We start from the raw sequence: 10583 nt of genomic DNA, 5'->3' as shown, positions 1-10583 counted from the left end.
TCAACTTACCCTCCTTCCTGGTAAGTTGCACTGTACTGGGACAGCACAGCTCCAACATCTGAGGTGTCGATTTCCACCATGAAAGGTTTCTCAGGGTTAGGTTGCTGTACAACAGGAGTGGTTGTGAAGGCTGTTTTTAGGTTTGCGAAGGCTTCTTCTGCCTCGGAAGTCCACTTAATCTTTTTGCCTTGGCCCCAAAGCATGTCAGTGAGGGGTCTGGCCAGAATACTGAAGGACCTAACGAATCTCCTATAGAAATTTTCAAAGCCTAGAAACTGTTGTAGCTTCTGGTGTGTCAGAGTTCGAGGCCAGCTAATTACTGCTTCCACCTTGCAGGGCTGCATGTGCACGTTACCCTCCCTAATATACCCTATATCCCCAATATATATATATATATATATATATATATATATATATATATATATATATATATATATATATATATATATATATATATATATATATATATATATTATATATATATATAATATATATATATATTATATATATATTATATATATATATATATATATATATATATATATATAAAATATATTATATATATATATTAATATATATTATATATATATATATATATATAATATATATATATATTATATATATATATATAATATATTATATATATATATATAATATATTATATATATATATATTAATATGTATTATATATATATTATAATATATATTATATATATATTATAATATATTATATATATATTATATATATGTTATAATATATTATATATATGTTATAATATATTATATATATATATATATATATATATATATATATATATAGACAAGGCAGGTGGAGTAGATCAGGATATTGTCAATATAAGCGATGACAAATCTACCCAGAAACTCCCTTAAGACCTTGTTTATGTATGCTTGAAATACAGAGCAAGCCATGGCTAGACCATAGGGCAAAACCAAATACTTAGTGTCTTGACAACATACATACGCGATTTTCACGTCCATTAGATTTCCTGCTGTTCCCGAGTCCACCAAGGCTGTGGAAGAAAGAGGATAGCCCCTGTGTGATATCTTTACCAGAATATGGAACACTGACAGAGTTGGGGAGCAACTCACCAAATCTCTCCTCTCTGTCTGTGCCCTCGACATACATCGCACTCTGGCGACCCCTAGCTGCATGGGTTCTTCTGAACCCTTGGCTGGTCTGGTTGGTGGGGTATCCTCTCAATGGGGTGAATGATGACGGAAGTGACAATGATGCTCTTGCAGCAGGCAGTCATATGTAATGGCAAAGCTGGACGATTTTGTTTAGCGTGGCTGCTTCCTGCTTGCAGGCAAGCTCAGCCTGCAACTCTCCCCTCAAGTCACCTATGAAAACATCCATAAGAGCTGGCTCATTCCACTGTGTTCCTGCTGCCAACGTCCGAAACTCCATGGCATAATCAGCAGCCATTTGCAAACCCTGCCTCAGATGTATACAGATTCTTCCTTGGGGAGGGTGATGGAATATAGCCTTGAGTTCATGGATGCAACCAGGGTAGTTGTTAAGCAGCACTGAGGAGTTAGTTACCAGAGCTGTGCCCCAGACACGTGCTTTCCCTGTAAGCCTTGATATCACAAAGGCCACCTTGGCCTGGTCAGCCAGCAAGGCTGGTAGCCAAAGTACAGCTTGCACTGAACAAGGAACCCCTCACAGCTGTCAGGTTCTCCTCCTTAAATCTCGGGGGTGGCAATCAAACAACTTACCCGCTCTGGCTCAGTATGCAGAGTCGCTCTATTCTTGGGACTAGCAACAAGGTTATCCACGCATTGCCCAAGACTCTGTACCATGGAGTGGATCTCCCCTATTTCCTGTCTCTGCTGTTCAAGTGCTGTCATTTGAACAAAGAGCAGGCTTTCCCAGTCAGGGCTACTCGCTTTGCTCCGGGTTGGCTGCGCATTCTCTGATGTGAACAGCACAGAAGGAGCAAGAGGAGAGGTTTCTGGGAAGTAGCCTTTATTGTCCATGACAATAGGAAGAGACGACAAAAAAAAAAAAAGTCAGTGTTTCAACGGCACTTTGTAGACGCTCTGTAGTCCACTAATGCACAGCACTGATTTCAGGTACCTGTGGGTTTAAATAAAAGAGAAAACAAGAAACAGGTGCATTAGGTTAATAATCAGGTGATTTTGAGTGGTGCAGGTGTGTAGTGCGGTCCTGAGCAGGAGTGGGCATGTCCCACCTGCTGGACGACCGGCCTACCATGACAGGTGGTTTACTTTGGAATGGTTTTCTTAGACCTCACTTTTTTTTTTTTTTTATATTCATTTTGTGCCCAGAAGAGAAGATTAACCTAATTAAAAAGAAAGCACTGAATTAGGTTCCCTGGGGTTTTAAAGGTAAATGATTAAAAACCTGTAGACCTGTGTGTGAAAGCAAATCAGAAATACTTCCATGAATTACTGAGATCTGGGTGAGCAAAATTATCAAGTAATCTTGATTGCTGGCATTCTCCAATAATGATAGGTTAAATAGCTTAATTAAAACAGCTTTATTAATTAAATGCCAATAAAAAGTTTATACTAAGCTTTGTACCGCTACAAGAATATAAACTTTGTTTAGTAGTGACGATGGTGTAAGGGTGTGTATGTGGGTGTGTGCGCATACAAGCATTGAAACGTATGTGGTAACATTATGCCAACTGACATACATAATCAGTACATTCATTGGTATTTGATGGTATTATGGAGCTGCTGGCTTACCAAATCAAGCACATGACCCATGCTTTACCCCCTTCCTAACACATTCCATCCCACCCATTTATCCCTACCAACCTTCAGGCCAATCTTGCAGCCATGGCTAAGGACCATTCTGTTGAAGCACAACTTCCCAAACAGGATATTAAGGTGATAAGGAGGGTAGAGTTATCAGAATGAGGGATATTGAAAGTGCCAGAGTTCACATCTAGGTTGGAAAATAGCTTTTCTTGTGCTCAGCAGCTGGAAATATGTGCCACTTTCTTTTCAGTGTTGCACCATAAAATGTAACAGCACATTTTTAATAAAAGAAATTGTTCACTTTAATTAACTTAACAATACTTAAATAACACAAAACTTTGAGTCGCTCAAGGTATTAAATTAATACTAAATCAAAAATGAATTGTTATTGTATTAACTAAAATCTGTTCTTTGCATATCTTTGAGTATAAGTGGGCCAATACAAAACAACAACAAAAACATGTGTTGTCCTATCTATTATGATCATTTACACATTTGTTGAATTGCCATACATTTCATTCTGAGGCTTTTGTCAGCAGTGCAGGTCTATATTGCTGAACAGTGATGTGTTTTTTTCCTATTCTAGGCACACATTCATCCTCAGTCTTTTGTGGTTTCCCATATTAATCTATTTTATTTGACAAGGAAAAACTAAGCTCCATAATTTAAGAACTACAATGCCTTGCATACGTACTCACTCCCTTGAATTTTTTTTCTCACATTTTTTGTGAAAACCTGGAATTTAAATGAATGTAATTGGAATTATATGTCATGAATCTACACAAAATAGTAATATTTAAGTGTGAGGAAAATCATTATAGTGGTGTACACTAACCCCCATCGCTGCCATCAGAAGTACCCTAACTATTTGAACAGAGTCTATCTGTGTACAATTAAAGTGTCATATAATCTCAATATAAATGCATTTTGTCCTGGAGGTTTGAGTGCATACCCTCACAAATGTCCTGAAGGGAAATTAACTATCAAAATAAGTCTGTGACTGAATCATAGAAAAGTATCATTCAAGGTGTAGCTATCCCCTACATTTCCTTTCAGCTATTCTTTTATAAAAAATGGAAAGAATATGGTACAACCATGATCTAGACAAGGCCTTTCTTTGTAAGTCAGTGACTGATTAAAGACATCAGTTATCAGAAGCAACCAAGGGGCTGAAAGTTGGAGAGATCTGGAACTGAAATAGAGAAAAGGAATTTGGAGACTCACTAAACCACTGGAAAAATGTATGGCACAGATTAAACATTGCTCATCACCCTCCCAATGAAGCATGATGCTGTGTAGTTGTTTTTTTGGACTGGGAAACTGGTCAGAGTTGAAGTCAAGATGGAAGGAGAGAGAAAAAAAAGTTCCATGGTGCATGTGATCTGAGACTAGGATGCAGGTTCACCTTCCAACAAAACAATAATCTTAAGGATGTTTCAAAAGCCAGACAAGAGAGGTTTAAAAGCAAGAACCTCAGTATATTAGATTGGCTAAGTAAAAACCTAGACCTCAATCCAACTGAGTTGCAATTTGTTGCAAGATTTTAAAATTTCTGTTCACTGATGGTCTCTAACCAACCTTTTACAGCTTGAGCTATAAGGAAGAATGTATAAAAGAATGTATAAAAAAATGTATAAAAATGTCAAGATCCAGATTTGCAAAGCTGATTGAAACATTTCCTAAAAGTCTTGCGTCTGTAATTGCAGCAAAAATTGATGCAACCAAGTACTGATCCAAGGGGATGAATACTTAATCAAATCACTTTTATTGTCATATAATTTTAACACAGGTGTGAAGCTGAGTGAAAAGCTTCAACTAACATCTATATAATGAACCGATGTCAATTTTTTGGATTGGTGTGTCACAATATAGACATATTTTTCACATTCAAATTCTAGAGAAATATGTCAGGCAAATGGTAAACAAGCCAGTTAAAGTTTGTTTTTTTTAAAAAGTTGTTTGACAACAAAATGGGAGCAAATACTTATGCAAGGCACTGTAATCAATGACTGTGTATTAAACTCTGTATGGGAAAACAAGCTCTTTCACATCAAAGATTAGTATGCTGCATTCTTGTTACCAGTGAGAAATGTGAAAATTTGGAGCAGTGTGGCAAATTTAGAAAACTGCTAGCTACATTATTGAAATCAGTACTTGCTAGCTGAAAACCATCATGTTTGAAAAAGAATCTGTCTCTTTCACTGTGTAGTCATGCAGTGTCCTACTGGGCCAGGGTTGTCTCCACCAATTTATACTTTTTGTGTTTGTCTATTTTTACCTCATGCATGCACTTTACTTACATATATGTTTACTGCAGAGTAGTTCTGTGGAGGTAATTGAGTCAGGAAACTATTTATATCTTTGTTTTGATTCAGCAAATAAACACTTGAGCTTGGTTGGTGAAGGACAGTTTTTAAGTTATCCAAGCATAATTTTTTGAATTGCTTGATTTTAAAAGGTTGTTACAAATAGAACTATTGTTCAATAATTTTAGGTTCAGCTCAGTCAATGGAATAAGTGCAGTTCACTTAATATACTTAAATGTGCCTTAGCTTGGAAAACTGTACTTACCTTGGCACAGTTGTATGAGATTAGTACAAGGGACTGACATACGTTGAACCTCAAATTCTGTCACAACAAGGTTGTAAAATGGATTGATTCCAAAACAATTCCAAAAACCCTAGACTCTTACATAACAGTCGACTGATTTAATATTTACAGGTATTGTGAAGAACAGAACAATGACAACAGAGCAAGGATGCTCATATTTTACAGGATCCTGGACAAGTAGTTAGCTTGCTGTATGGATTTCATTGCATACATTTTCTGAAACCTAATCAAGATCAACAATATTGAGATGCTCAAAATCGCTTCTGAAGCAGGTGAGAACCTGGCCAGCAGGAGCCATCTCTGCTCTTCAGGACTGTTTTGAGCAGACGACTTGGATCACGTTCAAGGAGGCTGCTAGTGACGGTGACACTGTTAACCTGGAAGAGTATATAGCATCAGTGACTGGCTACATCAGCAAGTGCATTGATGATGTTACTGTCTCCAAGACCATCACCACACGCCCCAACCAGAAGCCATGGATGACTGCTGAGGTGCGCATGCTACTGAGGACCCATGACAGGTGACAGAGAGGCTCTCAGGAAAACAAGAGCCAAACTGTCATGTGCGATCAGGGAAGCAAAGCATGCACATGCACAGAGGATCCATGGACACTTCAAAGACACTGGTGACACACGGCACATGTGGGAGGGCATTCGGGCCATTACTAACTACAGGAAAACACCACCTTCCTGTGACAGTGATGTCATCCTCTCAGATGCACTGAATGACTTCTATGCATGGTTTGAAGCGCAGAACAACATTGCAGCAGTCCATCCCTCCGCAAAATGACCAGGTGCTGTGCCTGACGGTGGCTGATATGAGGCGTACTCTGCGTGGAGTTAACCCACGGAAAGCTGCTGGACCAGACAACATCCCGGGTCGTGTGCTCAGAGAATGTGCTGACCAGCTTGCAGAAGTCCTGACAGACATCTTCAATATCTCTCGGAGCTGCGCTGTGGTCCCAACATGCTTCAAGACCACCACCATCGTCCCTGTGCCTAAGAAGCCCACGGTGTCGTGTCTCAACGACTACCGTCCCATCGCACTCACATCCATCATCAAGAAGTGCTTCGAGAGACTCGTCATGAGACACATCAAGACCCAGCTTCCCCCTTCTCTGGACCGCCTGCAGTTCGCGTACCACCCCAACTGCTCTACAGATGATGCCATCTCTACCACACTTCATCTGGCACTCACACATCTGGATAAAAAGGGCACCTATGTAAGAATGCTGTTCATAGACTTCAGTTCAGCATTCAACACCAGTGCTGAAGACAAACCTCACACAAATAAACTATGCACTCCTGTTGCAGTCTTGCACATTATCCTACTTGCTGCTAGAGTACTGTACTAAACCAGCACTGTACTCTGAACTGTTCTGGCTGCTACCGGTGACTGCTATGTTCAGGGTAGCATATCACTGATTGCTATGCACAACTCGCTCTACATATGCCCAGTACTGTATTGTACTAAATAATTGCACTGTCTACTCATTTTGTATTTGTCCTGTCCTGTATTTATTATTGTTTATTTAATGTTTATTTAATGACATTTTGCACTATATTGGACTGTTTGCACTTGTGTAGCATGTTGTCTGTTGCACTGTTGTTTTTGTGTTGCACCAAGGTCCTGGAGGAACATTGTCTCGTTTTTGTTGTGTACTTGTATATAGCTGAAATGACAATAAAACCTCTTTGAACTTTGAACTTTGAACTTTGAAGGTTTTGCTCAGCATTTGACACTGAAAAGATTTTACATTTTATGGCATTTAGCTGATGCTTTTATCCAAAGTGACTTACAATTATGACTAAATACAACTTGAGTAACTGAGAGTTAAGGGCCTTACTCAGGGGCCCAACAATGGCAACTTGGTGGTGGTGGGGCTTGACCTGGCAACCTTCTGTTTACTAGAACTGCCCCTAAAAAGAGGGTTAAACTTTTTTGGCCTCACAATCTAGCTAGCTACTTATAGGTTGTGGTCAGGGTTGTGATTTTATGTAGTTGGATTCCTAAAAGCTCCATGGTTTTATTTTACTTTGTTTTGTCGAGATCAAGTAGCTAGCTAGCTAGTCAAGTAGAACATTACCTACTTGCAAGTTCCAAGTAACTAGCATAGCTAGCTAAATATTAGGACCACCTAACCTTTTTACACAGGGGTTAACTAGCTTAGAGATATCCAGTCTAGGCCTATACCTAGCTAGCTCATTCTTTTAATGTTAGCTTCTCCATCATAAAAGTGGAAATGACAAGACATCTAGTCAGTCAACTTTGTTTGACAACTGAAATATCCTCTGATGCAAGCTCAAACATATATGGTTTAATGGCCAACCACTCTATATTTTACGTCTTAAAGTTAGCTAGCTAGTGTATGATTCTGACCTGTTCATTCTGTGTGCCTAGCTGTAAACTAGCCAATCAATTATTCATAAGACCAACAAAAATAGCTTACTTCCCCCTCAAACCCCAAGCCTGTTTCATTCTTGTGTCATAATGGGGATTGTAAATATCTCCACTGGGCTTGGCCACTGGATTGATATAGGTGCATCGATATAGGTGCACAGGTGTTTTGTTTTGTTTTAAATTGCTCTCAGTGACTCCATCCTGGGTATGAAAAGTGAGAAAGGTGGTGGGTTTGCATTATGAACAGCCTTCTATTTTCCCCAATCCACTGAAAAGTTTGGGAAAATGGTGTGAGCCTCTATGGATTGGAGCAATGAAGCACAGGGGTTGTATGGCAAGGTAACTAAGCACAGATGTCTGCAGCCCCATCACAACCTACACATCATGTTTTGTTTTTTGTTTTTTTTTGTCCATCTAGGCTCACAGCTGCTTTGAATTTCACTCTGACATGCCATGATGTCTGTCCTGATCCTTGCAGAATTTTTGTGGTCTTTTTTACTTTGCTGAAATGGCTTTCACTGTACCAGGTGGATGGCAGGCTTACGTTGGCTCCAGTGTCAATTTTAAATTTGGCTACTGTGTTTCCTATTTTCAGTTTCACCAGCCAAGGTGTATGTGCATCACTGACACCAGTGGAGCCAAGGAATTAAATTTTCCCCACAGACTGTGGTAGTACTGACGTGTTGCACTTCCTTTAACCTGCATACCTTCACACAGTAGCCCTTTTCTTACATGGGTTTTCACCAAGCATTTTGTAGTGAATGGTGCTGTGAACCTCCATCCTGCATATTTTGCATTGCGTACATCCTCTTAGTTTGTTCTCTGCTGCTCGAAGTGGCCATGGTGCTTTATTTGATTTGCACAAGCACTCTCTTCATTGTGGGCTGACATCGTCATTCCTCCTGAAACTTTCCCCTCTGAAGTTGTTTCCTGTCTTGTTCTTTCCTTTGAACTCCAGTGACTGCTTCCTCCAAGGTGTGTTGCGGTTTCATTTGAAATTGTTAAACTTTTTATGCCATAAGCCAATTACAAATATGTCCTGGATTTCATTGCCGGATAACGAATTGTATCTGTGGTATTTGAAAAGGGAATAGATAAATAAATAAATGAATTGAGTTTAGTTTGTTCAAAGCTTTCCTGTGAACTACAAATGAGCATCCAGCATAGCATTGCTTCTTGCTAAAATGTTTGTTGTCAGTTGTAGCAATGCCAGCACATACCAAGTTTCTTTACCCATGGTGTAAATCAAAGTGTTAGTTTTATTCTGATTTGTTATCTCAGAACCCATTTTTATTAGTTTTTTGACTTTCTGATTTGTAAACTTAGAACCCAGTTTTATTATTTATTGTATCACTGCCCAGTGAATTTTGTTCATTGGGCAATGGTACCAGTGGGGTAGGTCTAGGTGGTCCTGTCATCATGGCGCCCTCATTTTAATGCCAGCCTCCCCATATGTAAATGCAGTCGTATCAGAATGTTTTTAAATGTAAGCTAAGTCACTGTCCCACTGTGTAGTCTTTTTGTTCTAACTGTGCAGACCCAGATTTTTTTCTTCTAACTTCGCTAACTTACGTTTGCTGTAAGTCCTAGCTTCGCAGCACATAGCTAACTAATGTAATACCACATTTAGTGTGTGTTCTTGGCAAGTGAGCGAATGCATTTTTTATTTTTATTTTGTTTATAAGTCTGAGAACGAAAGATGAGGTAATTACAACCTTGCAACGTCATCTAAGCTACAAAAGGTAAGCCTCTGATTAATTATCATGTGGTTGCCATGTTTTGACATCAGTGGTTTGTCATAAATTTGGTAGGGAAAACTACACATAGGTAATTAGATGCAGGGATAATAAGGTAATTATGTTATGTTTAAACTGTTTAAATATGGTGTGTTTTTTGTTGTTCTTTGTTTGGTTTGAAAATGGGGATCACTACAGTCATAACAGAAATGTAATTCTTGCTATATTACTTTACATATACCACCATGTTACACAGGTGAAGCAGTATGTTTCCTGCCAAGGCAGTTCCTTTTTCTTTCTATGCAATTTCCTTCTTCAATTGCCCTAACACATTGTATGCGTCTTCATGTCTATCAATAAGAACTTTACATTTTTTGTGGACTTATTAGCAAACTGTAACCTAGTGCATTAGCTACTGTCCTTTAAGCTTACAACTAGTTTGCATCTAGTGGTAAATAATTGGATGTCATGGTAGTGTATCTTTTTGTATCTTTCAAATCTTTAACACATCTGCGCCTTCATCTAGAAGAATTTCCTCAATCTGTTTAGTATTTTCTACATGACTGAACATAGTCTTCCAATGTTCTATATTCTTTCTTTGGTCTATCAGCTTGTTTGGAGTAGATCCAAAAAGTAAAAACCTTGCAATCGATTTAGGCAGTTTGCTAGAACTGCTGTACACAATCTAATGATGCAATGATGTAGAACTGTGCAGCCAACTGTCCATTTTTGGTCCTCTAAAAAGAGAGCTGTACATATAACAGGCTATATTTGTTACACCATTCCTTCCACTTCCTTCACATTATCATTATATTTATTAATTTATTTAAAATCTAGTGTTCTAGAGTACCGAAGCAAAACAGCACAATGGTCACAGACTGCACTGTAAATGTTATGTTAATCAGTATTAGTTCAGTATTCAATTTAGTACTAACAGAATTCATTCATTACAGGTGCAGACTTGCAGTTTAGTTCTCAGTCAGAGCCAGATGAGAAGGGAGGGAGGTTCATTACTTTGCAAAAAAGCTGTGATTGCTTCACACAGGCCTCCTTTATGTCCACAAGTCATAATTTCCTCTGCCTTTC

The sequence above is a fragment of the Electrophorus electricus genome, chromosome 18 (assembly GCF_041902795.1).
Source record: "Electrophorus electricus isolate QZ-2024a chromosome 18, ASM4190279v1, whole genome shotgun sequence".
Taxonomy (NCBI): Eukaryota; Metazoa; Chordata; class Actinopteri; order Gymnotiformes; family Gymnotidae; genus Electrophorus; species Electrophorus electricus.
This window is presented reverse-complemented; position numbering follows the sequence as displayed.